The sequence below is a fragment of the Narcine bancroftii genome, chromosome 1 (assembly GCF_036971445.1).
Source record: "Narcine bancroftii isolate sNarBan1 chromosome 1, sNarBan1.hap1, whole genome shotgun sequence".
NCBI lineage: Eukaryota > Metazoa > Chordata > Chondrichthyes > Torpediniformes > Narcinidae > Narcine > Narcine bancroftii.
In genome coordinates this window covers 72,264,554-72,278,743 of record NC_091469.1, presented here as the reverse complement: position 1 = coordinate 72,278,743, position 14,190 = coordinate 72,264,554, and positions in this window count along the sequence as shown.

Sequence of the window (14,190 nt, the reverse complement as noted above, 5' to 3'; positions counted from 1 at the left end):
GCCGACTGCAAGCTGCTCCCTAGACCAAACCAGAGGAGGGCGAGTCGGCCTGGTGTTTCTACCACCAGTGCTGGGGAGCACAATTCCGTAAGTGCTGCCAGCCCTGCGGGTTTCAGGGAAACGACCAGGCCAGCCGCCATTGATGGCTGGAATGACTGGCCACACAAAGAGCCTCCTTCATGTGATGGACAGATCCACCAGCCGCCAATTCCTGGTGGACACAGGAGCTGAGATCAGCGTCCATCCCCCCACAGCATTAAAGACTTGCACCTGATCTTGTGGTCCAACCCTGTGGGCGGCCAACGACTCCACCATCAAGACCTACGGCACCAGCAGGGCACAGATCCAGATTGGGAAGGAGAAGTTCCATTGGAAGTTTGTCCTAGTCTCTGTGGGCACCGCACTGTTAGGGGCCGACTTCCTCAGAGCTCATGGCCTACTGGTTGACATGAAGGGTAAAAGGCTGATCAATGCCCGTATGTTCCACTCCACCTGACTGGACACAGCAGAAGCCCACAGGCCCGAAATTTCCACCATAGTCACCGCCAGGGACGAGTTCGACGAGATCCTCCACTAATTCCCCGCGACCTTAGAGCCACAGTTCAACGCCACTCTGCCCCAGCATGGGGTCTTCCACCACATTGCCACACGGCCTCTCGCTGCATGCTAGACCCAGATGGCTGCCACCTGAGAAGCTCCAGGAGGCAAAGGAGGAGTTCTCCAGGCTCCAGGAACTGGGAATCGTCTGGCGGTCAGACAGCGCCTGGGCATTACCGCTCCATGTGGTCCCGAAATCTTCCAGGGGCTGGAGACCATGCAGGGACTACTGTCAGTTGAATGATGCAACCACCCCCGACAGGTGCCCGGTGCCCCACATACAGGACTTCTCTGCCAACCATGGTGCATGGGTCTTCTCCAAAGTAGACCTTGTGCGGGGATACCATCAGATCCCGGTGCATCCCGATGACGTGGGTAGGATGGCCATTATCACCCCTTTCGGCCTCTTCGAGTTCCTGCATATGCCCTTCAGTCTAAAGAACGTGGCCCAAATGTTCCAGCGCCTCATGGACGCAGTTGGAAAAGACCTGGACTTTGTGTTCATTTACCTGGATGATATTCTCATTGCCAGTCGCAACCGCGATGAACACAAATCCCACCTCCGCACACTCTTTGTCCGGCTGGCAGACTTTGGCCTCACGGTCAATGCAGCCAAATGCCAGTTCGGCAAGGAGTCCCTCCAGTTCCTGGGACACAGCATTTCAGCAGCTGGGGCTGCGGCGGCACTGGAGAAGGTAGTGGCTGTTCAAAGATTCCCCAAACCCTCCACCCTGAAAGGCCTCCAAGAGTTCACGGGGATGGTGAACGTTTACCATCGTTTCAACCCCAGAGCCGTGTGCATCATGCACCCATTGTTCGCGCTCATGGCCACCAAAGAAAAGACTTTATCGTGGTCAGAGGAGGCGGACAGGATTTTCATCGTGACAAAGGAGGCTCTAGCCAGTGCCAAGCTCCTGGTGCACAGGCAGCCGGAGGCGCACACGGCGCTCTCTTTGATGCCTCAGCTATGGAAGTGGGGTGTTCTGGAACAGTGGCTCGATGGACAATGGTGCCTACTGGCCTTTTTCAGCAAGCAGCTGCACCCGCCGGAGCTCAAATACAGTGCCTTTGACCGGGAGCTCCTGGTGTATTTGGCCATCTGCCATTTCTGCTACTTCCTCGGGGGCAGGCTGTTCACAGCCTTCATGGATCACAAGCCCCTCACTCAAGCACTGGCGATAGCCAAGGATCTGTGGTCCACCAGACAGCAGCGCCACCTCTTGTACATGTCTTGAGTTCACGACTGACATCCGACACGGGCGTCAAGGACAATGTAGTGGTGGATGTGCTCTCCCGTCCAGCCATCAACACTCTTGCGCCCGGCCTGGATTACTAGCAACCGGCTCAGGCACAGAGGAACAATGCGGAGACGTAGGCCTTGCGGACCGCCATCTTGGGCCTCAACTCAAGGATATTCGGGTGCCCAGCAGCCCAGACACATTGCTCTGCGACGTCTCAACAGGCATGCCATGCCCGGTGATCCTGCCGCATTGGAGGGCGAAGGTCTTCAGTCTGATCCATGACCTCGCTCACCCAGGAGAAAAGACAACCGTGCAGATAGTCGCAGAACCGCTTGTGTGGCACGGGCTGAAGAAGGAAGTGGCGGAAATGGCCAGGAACTGTACCAGGTGCCAGACCTCCAAGGTCCATTGACACACTCGAGCCCCCATCCAGAACTTCGACCCTGCGGTTCGCAGATTCCAACACATCCACATTGATGTCATCGGGCCCCTGCAGGTGTCCAAGGAGGCTCGTTACTTCCTCATGGTGATGAATCAGACCATAAGGTCTGATTAAGGAGGCCTCCACGGAGACGTGCGCCAGGACTCTGGTCAGTCAATGGAACGCCTGTTTCGGAGTCCCGGCGCACATCACTAGCGACAGAGGGGCGCAGTTCATGTCTGCCCTGTGGACTCAGATGATGACGCTCTTGGGGGTCAAGCTCTGCCACACCACAGCATACCACCCGCAGTCCAATGGGTTGATGGAGAGGTTCCACAGACATCTGAAGGCATTGCTTATGGCCACTGGGCAGATGAACTACCCTGCATCCTCCTCGGGATTAGGATGTCACCCAAGGAGGACCTGCAGGCTTCAGCCGCGGAGATGGTCTATGGAGCACTGCTTTCCCTGCTGGGTGATTTTTTTGGCCCAGACCCTGACACCACGGCCACCAACCAAAACCTGCTGGCAGACCTACACAGGCGACTGGCCTCTCTAGCTCCCCCACCCCCGGCATGCCACGGCACCCGCCCATTTCATCTCCCCAAAGAGCTTGACTCCACCCAGTTCATTTTCGCGCAGTGGGGACCACAAAGTGCACCGCTACAGCGACCTTACGAGGGGCCATACAAAGTCTTGCACCGGTCCGGCAGAAGCTTCACCCTGGTCACTGGGGGGGGGGGAAGAAAGGAACTTTTTATGGTGGACTGCCTGAAGGTGGCCCATCTGGACTTATCACAGCCTGTGCAGACAGCCATGCCCAAGTGCCAGGGTTGGCCGCCAAAGCGACAGGGCGCTTAGCTGGTTCGGTGGGGTGGTTGTGTGGCAGCGCACATTCCTCATGGCGAACTGGCCCTGCTTGTATTGTCACAGGGCGGGGCAGCCATGGGGAAATGGCGTTGTTAGAGGTTTCTCTCTGACTTCAGCATCCATTCCAGCACACAGCCTGGGCAGCGATTATGATGTCACAATGCACCGGGTGACTGAGCTCATGCTGCCCTTATAGGGGCGTGCTGAATTTGAATAAAAACAGTCGTTAACGACCCTCAATGTAGTGGCTGTGTTTCTTCCACTGCTCACACCCCCACAGGGAACAGTATCAGGATTGCCTGATACCAGTGAACTTGAAGGAGTGAGAAGTGAGATTGGACTGTGAATCAAATAACTTTTTTTCTGAACTTGTACGCATTACATACACATGCGTTTAGAGTTAGAAGGGGGTTAAGTTAATAGTAATAAGTTAAAGTTTGATCCTGTTTTTATGTTTAAAGAAAATGAAAAGTCGCTTTTGTTTAAGTAACCATTTGTCTTGGTGAATTTCTATTTCTGCTGGGTTTTGGGGTCCTCTAGCTCCATAACACGACATTCCTGGGCTTGTATGAGCTTACTGTGTGGGCCTTTTGTCCACTATTTCTTTGTGAGAGAGACATTGGGAAGGTTATTCACACTTGTGCCTCAATGTATCACAAGAATGGCTGCTACACCTCAATTAATGTGTCGTGTCTCCCTCTCAAGTTATAGGTAATTTTCTCCAGGGAACACAGCTATGTTCTATCACGTTGTGCTTAGCTGAGAGTCAGATTTCCAAGTGACCATTATGCATTTCCTGGCCACTGCCAAGGTAACCTTTACAAATTGAATTTGGACAACCTAGGACCCACGTCAATAATATTCCCCCAACAGGAACAGCTGATCCTGTGGGTACTCCACCCCTTGATTTTTTTTCCAGAATGTCCCCCAATTCTACTTAGAAGGATCTCACCTTGGCGCCTAGCCAGGTTGAATGCACAAATGTTCCAGTCTTTCTGCCTCATCTAAAACACAATTCTGAGATTTCTGATTTAACCTTTTGCAATTTTTGCAGCGTAAGGTATAGCTGGTACAAGAAGTTGTATTGCACATGGTCATAGGAATTCATTTATTCTGGGTTAGGGGCATTTTGGAGGACAGCCCTACTTTTAACCTGTTAATTTGGTTTAACTTTTGTCACGTTTGAATTATTTAAATACAGGGCTGTCTGTTTTTTTGGTTATTAATTTAATATCCCATTTATAAATAATTTCTCCTGCTAGCTTTTCCCTTACCATGTGTAGGGCAATTTGTGCCCAGCAGGGTATACCACCTTCCTTAAAGAATGATGTGGTAAACCTTGACTGGGCTGCCCAATAATATTTTTTGAAATCCGAGAGCCTCATTCCTCCCAGACCGTAATCCCAAGTCAATTTCTCCACGGAGACGAGACTCTGGCTACCTTATTTCTCCAAAGAAACTGTCTGACGTATCTGTTAAGTTTCTTAAAGAAACTCTGGGGCAATGGCATGGGAAAAGATTGAAAAAGGTATTGTAGCCTTGGCATCGTGTTCAATTTAATGCAGTTGACCCTGCCCACCACATTATGGGTGTGTTTGTCCACCTTTGTAGGTATCCTCAATCTTGCTAAACAGGGGAAGATAATTCAGTTTGAATAAATTTTGTAGATTTTTGTCCACTCTTATCCCCAGATACTTAATCTCCTTCGGTGGCCACTTGAACTTACTCTCTTGTTGGTATTCCTCATAATTTCATTTTGTTAGTGGCATTCTCACTTTTATCATGTGATTTTGTATCCCGAGAATTTACCATAATCCTCCAGTATGGTTTGTAACCTGGCCAATGACCTATCGGCTCTGTAAATATATTAACACATCATCTGCAAATAAGTTGATATTGTGTTCTTACTGGCCCATTCTATATTGCTTAGTGCCTGAATTCTGGAGAATGGCTTCTTCTAATGGTTCAATGGCTAATATGAATAGAGCCAGGGAAAGCCCTCGGCATTCTTCCTAGTGGTGTATCAGTGGTCGACTGTTAGCTCCTCTGGTCTCCCAGGTGACATGTTGGTGGTAGTTCTTTCGAGAAGTCTTCAGATTCACCTGATTGAAGTTCCCTACAATGATCGTGCTGTCTCGTGGGTGTGAATCACAGTGCTCAGTCCCTCCAGTGTTAGCCTGAGACAGAATGTACACTGCGACCAAGATGATGGCAGTGAACTCCCTCAGCAAATAGAATGGGCAGCACTTGATGTTTGGGCACCAAATGAATGAATGATATCACAAATGCCATGTCTCCTGGTTTTTCCTGATGCCGGTGTCCGGTCAGCATGGTGGAGACTGTAGCGCTGTGTCCAGAATGTCCTTGTTTAGCCATGTTTCTGTGAAGCACATGACACAGTGCTCCTAAAGGGGTGAGGGGTTTATTAAGAACTTTACTGTAACATTTGTTATGGAAACCTGATAGTTTGTGGAAGGAAGACTTGAATTTTATGACAAAGTCACAACTAGCCATCTTCCTCCTCCACTCAGTCCAAATGCAAAGCCTTGACCTGAAATGCTAATTATCCCCTTGCCTCCACAGATGTAGCTTGATCTATTTTTCATCCAGCACTTTGTTTTTCTGCATACCAATGTCAGAATTAATGAGTATATTGTCATGTACATTTTCTACCTCCATATGCAGAGATTTTTATTTGTTGCAGAACTACAAAAAACTAAAAGAAACAATTACAACAGTACTTAAACTAAAAATAGACAATTAATTCAGGAGAGGTCTTATGAAATATGGACTCTTAGGAACTTGAAGATCCTAACCCTCTCCACTCCATCTCATTAATGCCAACAGGTGGGTGGTCCCTTGACTTCGGCCTCTCCTCCCTAAAATCAATATAATATATTGAGAGCACCACCCAATCAGATTTTTGATCTCAATTCTGTAAAATAGTTTATCATTCCCAGTTATTTGGCCAACAACAGTGTTTTTTTAAAATATTTTATTTTTGATTTTTTTCAAAAATACACATAAAATCTTCAATATCACAATGTACTAAATTTTTTCTTACCAGCAATAATAAACTAAAACAAAACAATCCCTCTTTCCCCTTTTCGATACAAACAGATCCACTCACCATCAGAGCTTATAAATCTTAAATATATAGAATACATTTGGGGAAATTACCATTGGATATATAAAATATTAGCATTTATATTCCTTTCTGTTACTGTAATTGGGCTCCTATGTGGTCCAGGTATGGCTGTAAAATCTTTACAAAATTGTCATACTTATACTTTAAGTTATATGCGATTTTTTTCCCATAGGTATACAGATTTGTTCATTTCTGCAGTCCATCATGCTTTTAGTAGAGGCGAGTCGGACTTCCAAGTGATTGCAAATGCTTCTTTTTTGCTACAGCCAGTGCTATTTTTATAAATGAGATTTCTATTTGGTCAATTTGTTGGTTATTTCCATAAAATTACCTATTAGATATAGCTCTGGGTCGCCTATGAAGGCCACTCCTGTTATCCTGGTTAATTTTTCTACAATGTCTCACCTTCACACACAACCATGTAACATGTAGAAAGTTTCTTGTCACAGTCCCACATCTGAAACATATCTGAAATTTCTGCTTTTGATCTATGTAACTTTTGTGTGGTAAGATATAATTGGTGTAAAAAATTATATTGAATCAATACATATCTTGTATTTATAATTGATGTCATGCTGTTCTTACACCAATCTGACCAGCTTCTTTCTGAAATCACTGCACCCAAGCCGACTCTCATCTTTACCTTGACCTCTGTAACCCTGGTTTAGCTCTGGAGAACATAGTACATTTTTGTTATATATTTGGGTGTATTCCCCATTTAGACCCTTTATTCCATTTCACTAATTTCAGGTGGGGTCAACGTTGGTCCCCATCTTTCTGTTAAGCACGATCTAAACTGGAGAAAACAAAAGAAGGTCCCATTGGGCTCTCCATATATGTGTTTTAGTTGTTCGAAGGACATAAGAGTTCCTTCTGTAAAGCAACCTTTGTCATACCATGAATTTAATATTATATTGCCTAAATTCATAGACAAATCACATTTTTACACATGGTGCTTATATTGATATCCCTACTTTTGTTCCTGTGCATTCATTAATTTTGTGCCATTTTCTGATCATATATATTCATGTGGGATTATCTTTTTTTTCTAGAGATTTGACACTCCATTTCTAGATAAAATCTTTTGTTTCCTCCTCCCATCTGAATCCAAGAGGAGAGGCTGTCTTCCACAATGAAGGCTGTGAGAAATCTGGCCTGTTCAGGTAGGTAGTCGTTTTTAAAATCTGGAAGTCTAAGTCCTCCCAGTCCATAGTCCCATGTCATTTTTTCCAGTGCGATTCTTGGTACCTTGTTATTCCATTAGGAACTATCTATTATGACTGTTTAATAATTTAAAGAAATTTTAAGTAATAGAATAGGCAGCGATTGAAAAAGATACTACAGTCTTGGCATTACCTTTATTTTGATGCAATTAACCCTTCCTATTCGAGTAATTGCTAGGTTTCTCCATTTCTGCAGGTCTTCTTGTCCCTTCCCCAAAAGAGGAACACAATTTAATTTATACAGATTTTGTAAATTGTTATCAGTTTTATTCCAAGATATTTTATTCCATCCATCTTCCATTTAAATTGACTTCCTTTTTGGTATCTTTCATATTCAAAAATTGTTAATGGCATTATCTCACTTTTGTCCTTATTTTAGAACCTGATATTCTTTCATATTTTTCTAGTCTTCCTTTTAATTTTTTCAAAGATTTAACTGGGTCTGATGGGTATAGAAGCACATCATCAGCAAATAGATTAATTTTATATTCTTCTTGTCCAACTTTGAAGCCGTTTATATCCAGAACCCTTCTTATTATCTTCACCAGCAATTCAGTCATTAAAATAAAATGCACTAGAGACAGGCATCCCTGACCATTCAATCTACTCAAGGGGAATGCCGCTGATTATTGGTTGTAATTTTGCCCTATGGTTTATGATATAAAGTATTTATTCAGTTTATATATGTTCTGCCTATACCAAAATTTTCCAGTGTTTTAAATGGTCAAATATTTTTTTCACATTCAGGGAGACTGTAATGCTTGGATTCCATTTGGATTTTGCCATGTTTGTTAAATTAAATAATCTTCCTGGACCCTTTGAGGAATGTCTTCCTTTAACAAATCCTACCTGGTCTGTATGTATCAGTTTAGATAGGTATTGTCCCAATCTATTAGCCAAATGCATTTAACAGATGAAGTTTTTAATGGGTCCCTTTTTTATTTGGTAATACTGTAATAATCACAGTTGAGAATGATTTCAGGAAGCTCTGTATCTCTACTGCTTGGTCCAGAACATCTATTAATTGGGGAATGAGTAATTATTTGAATTGTTTGTTAAACTCAGGAAGGAATCCATCCTCCCCTGGTGATTTATTAGTTTGTAGGGTACCCAGGGCTTTTTCAATTACTTCTCTTGTGAAGGGGGTGTCTAGTTCTCTTTTCTCTCTCTCTCTTTGGAAGTTCAACATTTGACAGAAATTCTTCCATTTTATTCTTGTCTCCTATTAATTCTGATTTTTATAATTTCTATTAAATTTCTTGAATTATTTAATATTCATGGAAAAAATGCATGAGAAATTTTAAAATATTCATACTTTTGATGGTAGTCATAATAGAATTAATTATTGTTTTGAAGAGCTGCTTATATTTACAATTGAAGCAATGGACCTAATGCCAACAGATCCAGCGGGGAGAATTAATTGGGTGTGAAATGGTTTGCTTTGGTAAGCTTGTTGCTGAATCTTTAACATATGTCTGGGTTTGGGAAAGGAGGGTTGGTGGGGAGAGGTTGTGGGATTTTCTTCAAGGCTTTTATGATTTTAGGAATATGATTGAACTTTGACTTTATAATGAATTTTTACAATATATCAACAGTTTCATATTTTTACTTCAAGGCTATTACCTAGAGTCTAGATATTAGTTGTACTAATCAATCTACATTAATAATTGAAAATTATGGATAATTCTATTAACTTTCTTAGTTGGAATGTAAAAGGTATGAACCATTTGGTTAAGAGGAATAAAGTTTTTTTACATATTAAACAGCTTAAAGCTACTATTGTACTTTTTTCAAGAAATGCACATCGGCAGATGTGATAATTCCCGTCTTATGACAAAGTGGAGCGGGAAACATTTTCATTCGACCTTCCAGACTAAAGCCGGGGGGTTGGGGGTTAAATTCTTAATAAGCAAAATATTCCTTTTGTCCATCACAAAATTATAGCAGATGCAAATGGTCGATATTTTGTTTAAGGGAAATTGAATAATAAAATGGTAATATTTATGCCCCTAATGCAGATGATGTGGGTTTTTAAATGTTTTTTTTTCCTTTCCGAATTTGAGTTTATACTCTCTAGTACTTGGTGGGGATTTTAATTGTTGGTTAGACACTGCTTTGGATCGTTTATCTTTTACACCCATCATAATGATTATGGCATTTCTGATAGTTGATGTTTTCTTTATTCAAATAGTAGAGTATTCTTTCTTTTCATATGTTCATCAGATTTATTCGCCAATTGATTATTTTCTTATTGATAATCAACTGATCCCACTGACTCATTCCTGTAGTTTTCAAACTTGAGTAATATCAGATCATGTCCCTGTTGTGTTATCTATGACTTTTCCTGGTTTTCCTCAAATAAAGAAAAAATTGCTGTTTCAAATTGAGTTTACTATCAGATAATGACTTTGTGAAATTTATGTAGAAGCAGATAACCCTTTGATATAAATAATTCATCAGAAACTTCTAGTCTGATTGTTTGGATTGTTATGAAAGCTTTTCTGAGGGGGAAAATTATTTATTACACAGTGAATATAAAAAAGAACACCAATAAAGAAAGATTAGAATTAATTAATGAAATTAAACAAATTAATCAACAATATTCTCAAACTAAAAATCATGAGTTATATAAAAATCGAGTTGAACTGCCAACAAAATTTGATCTTCTTTCAACGTATCTAATCGAAAACTAATTGTTAAAGAGTATGAGTCAATCAGACAAGCTTTTAGCTAACCAGCTGAGAGGTTTTGCATCCAAGTGATACATTACAAAGATGCAAAAAGATAATGGTAACATTACCTCAGACCATTCTAACATAAATGGCACATTCAGGAAAATTTGTTCTCAACTTTTCACCTCTGAATTCAGATAGTAATTTGATGGAAAATTTCCTGGATTATTTAAATATTCCCACACTTTCTTTGGATGAACACACAAGACTAGATGAGCCTGTATCGTATGAGGAAATAGTTGCTGCTATTTCTTCACTACATTCAGGAAGAGCTCTGGGTCCAATGAATTACCTGTGGATTTTTTCAAATCTTTTTTTTTCAACTACTTTCATCTCAATTGAATTCTGTGTTACTGGTCTCATTTAGGTAGGGTAATCTTCCAGCAACATTTTATGAAGCGTGTATGTCTCTTATTACCAAGAAAAGTAAAGATCGAACTGAGTGCTCCTTTTACAGGCCAATTTCTTTATTAAATGCTGATGTCAATATCTAGAGAATATCTTACCACCTGTCATCTCTGAAGACCAGACTAGTTTTAATTAAAAACCATTACTCTTATTTTAACATACGTTGCTTATTGGATATTTTGTATTTACCTTCCAGTGTGTTTCGGAATGTGTTCTTTTCCTTGATGCACAGAAAGCATTTGATCGAGTTGAATGGAAATATTAATTTGTAGCAGGCTGCTGAACATGCCACGCCTGAAGTGCTGACCTGACACTGGGAGCTCACAGTCTACACAGCTTGCTGTGATGGGATATGCGCTTCTAAGTCAGCGCTTGACTCAGCAGCACATGGCCAGCGGCAGCCAATTGGGTGAAGCTATGGAAACAGCTAAACCTGGGGATGAGAAGGACTCACTGATTGGCCACTCCCTGGTAGCACTAAACGCTCAATCCCAGGAAGCGGATCGTAATGCCACCAGTCAGGTGGCATGATGACATCAGAGATGGGTTTCTGTGCCCTTTTTAAGCAGAACTGCCAGCACAATAAACCAGTGTTGAATTCACTCCCTTAGTGTGTCTCTTCTCTTTGAGCGTAACCTCTCCAGTTGTAGCAGCTGCTACACATTCATGATTTTAGAAAAATTCAAGTTTGGATCAGGTATTATTTCATGGATTATATTAACGTATTCATGTCCTATGGCTTCAATCTCACTAAGTTCCAACAATCACAACCTTTCAGTCTCCAACAGGGAACATCTAAATCCATTATTATTTGATTTGGTCTTAGAGCCATTATCAATTGCATTTCAAGAGTGTAGGGACATTTCAGAAATTTGTCAAAAGGAAATTGAACATAAAGTTTCCCTTTATGCAGTTGATATTTTTCTCTACTTATCAAATCCTGACACTTCTTTACCATCTGTAGGAGCCAAAATGTGTAATTTGTTTACTTACTTTGTTTGGTAGGCATCCCGTTGGTCCCCTCGAGCTTCAGAGGCATCTGAAGTTCGATTGGCTGAGCGTGGTCATTTTTGTTCTTCTGCACATGTGCGAGTTCCAGGAGCATGTGCATGAATATATTAGAGTCCTGGCTGGAGCACGTGTGGTGTATTTGTGTATTATCGGTTGGAGCATGCAGGAGCTTTAGAGTATATATAAAACTTGGCAATGACGTAGAGAGGGTGAGTGAGATTGTCATAACTTTCTATTAACTGTCTTCATGAATGTTACTTTGTATTCACGGACCTTTAATACAGATGTTATTTATAGCCATTTAATTGAATGTTAAAGAAGATAGTTACCAGTTTGTGTGCTAAATAAAGGATATAAATACCTTTGGATCTGTATTGGAAATAATTGAAACGCATCACAAATAAGTGTTTCAACTAGCCTCCAAGCGACCATTTATTGCATCAAAGTCACTATACCATCTACACTGTCAATACCGTCCCAATTTAGTAAGTTTTCAGGATATAGATTAAATCTGCAGAAAAGTGAACTTTTCCCTTTGAATACACCTGCTTCATTGTATACCAGTTTCCCTTTAAGATTGTGAATAATCAATTTAAATATCTCTCTATTATAGTTACAAAGAACCATAAGTACCTATTTAAAGAATTTTTTTTATGTTAGTAAAGCATGTGAGACACTTTAACAAAATGGTCACCCCTCTCTTTATCCCAGGTCAGTCACATTAATTCTTTTAAAATGAATATCTTACTTTAATTTTGATACCTTTTTCAGTCTATATAAATTTTCATTTCCATATTGTTTTCTGATTTGCTTTATTCGATTATATCATCTTATATATGGAAGGGTAAGCACCCTGGACTAAACAAAGTTCATCTTCAAAAACCTAAAAGGAGCAGATGCTCGGCTCTAACCTAATTTCAGATTTTACTACTGGGCAGTGTTACAAGCCCAGAGGACCCCAAAACCCAGCAGCAATAGATGTTCACCAAGACAAATGGTTACTGAAACAAAAGTTGCTTTTAATAATCTTTGAACATGAAAACAGAATCACACTTTAACTCATCACTATTGACTTAACTAACCTCATTTAACCCCCTTCTAATTCTAAGCGCACATGTATATAATGTGTGTGTAAGTTCAGAAAAGTTCTTTGGTTCACAGTCTAATCTCACTTCTCATTCTTCCAAGTTCACTGTTTGCAGGCAATCCTTATACTGTGCACAGAATTTAACATTTATAAAGTTCACCAGGCTTTGGTGCTTGAAAGGTAAATAGTTATCGCTCAGGAATGTTCTTGTCGGCTTTCAGAGAGATTTGTTGTACGCTGACACCCACAACAGATTCCTTTTTTTAAATCAGCCACTTCAGTGACTTGCCGAAAAAACTTGCCCCCTCAGGGATCTCCAGATGATAACCTCTTTCTTTCAGGTTAGCACAGAGTTCCTTTTTGTTTCTCTCACTCCAAGTGAAACATTAGACAGCCAATCCTCTCCTCTTGCATGAACCACAAGGCCTTTGACCAGGCTGAACTTAGCACTCACAACCTGTCTTTCAAATGGGGTCTTCCACAAGCTTGCCATGTTGCTGCTGACTGTAAGACTGATCTCTCTGTCTGTCTGTCTCTCTCTCACACACAGAAAGTCTGTTTTACTCTCTCTGCTTGCAAAACCACATGACCATCCTAGAACAGCAAGTGCCACTCCAGTCCGAATGCAGCTCCAACAGCTCTTTCATCTGTTGCCTTTTTGTAAGCAACAATCCATTATTGAATTCTCAGGCACTCTCCAAAGCTTTTGCAAAGACTGTTGTCCCAAAATGTCTAGCATGAGCAGAGCTCCAGTATTTTAAATAAGATCTGTTTTAAAGTGTTTGTATGTGACCTACACTAAAAACCATGCCCCAATTTATCTCCCAAAAACGTATCTATATTCTGTCACAGTGGTCAATGTACATAACCTTATGTTTTGGTTACTGTAATGGATTTGTGTTAATATTAATCTTTAAAGTTAAAATATAAAATATATATTTCTTAGTAAAGTTAAATTATAGGATTTTATATATATACATATATATTTTTTTAGTGAGGGAATTGTGGGCGGGATTCAGCATCACACAGATACACAGTTGTACTCAGAAGAGGTCATTTCTGGAGTTGATGTGTCTTGAAAAACAGCCATTAAAAACTGAAGAGGATTCCTAACTGAAACTCAAGAACAATGGGTGTTTGCTTAAAAGGATTTTTGTGTACACACAACATTCTGCTGGCAGCTGTTCAAACAAGCAAGTTCTTCTTGAATGACCTGCACAGATAGTTTGGAGTGTTTCACTTTAGTTTCATACTTTTGAAGTTAGCATATAGATGTGGATTAACTTTGGAAGTAACTTCAAAAGGCCATCTGCCATGATTCATGGTTTTGGAGAAATGAAACAGAAACAGAGACGTAACGTGTCATGTGATGAGACATTTTAGGAGAAACATATTACTGACCCAGAGGCATTTTGAGGAGAGACGCCTGGCTTTTCAATCATTGCCTATTCC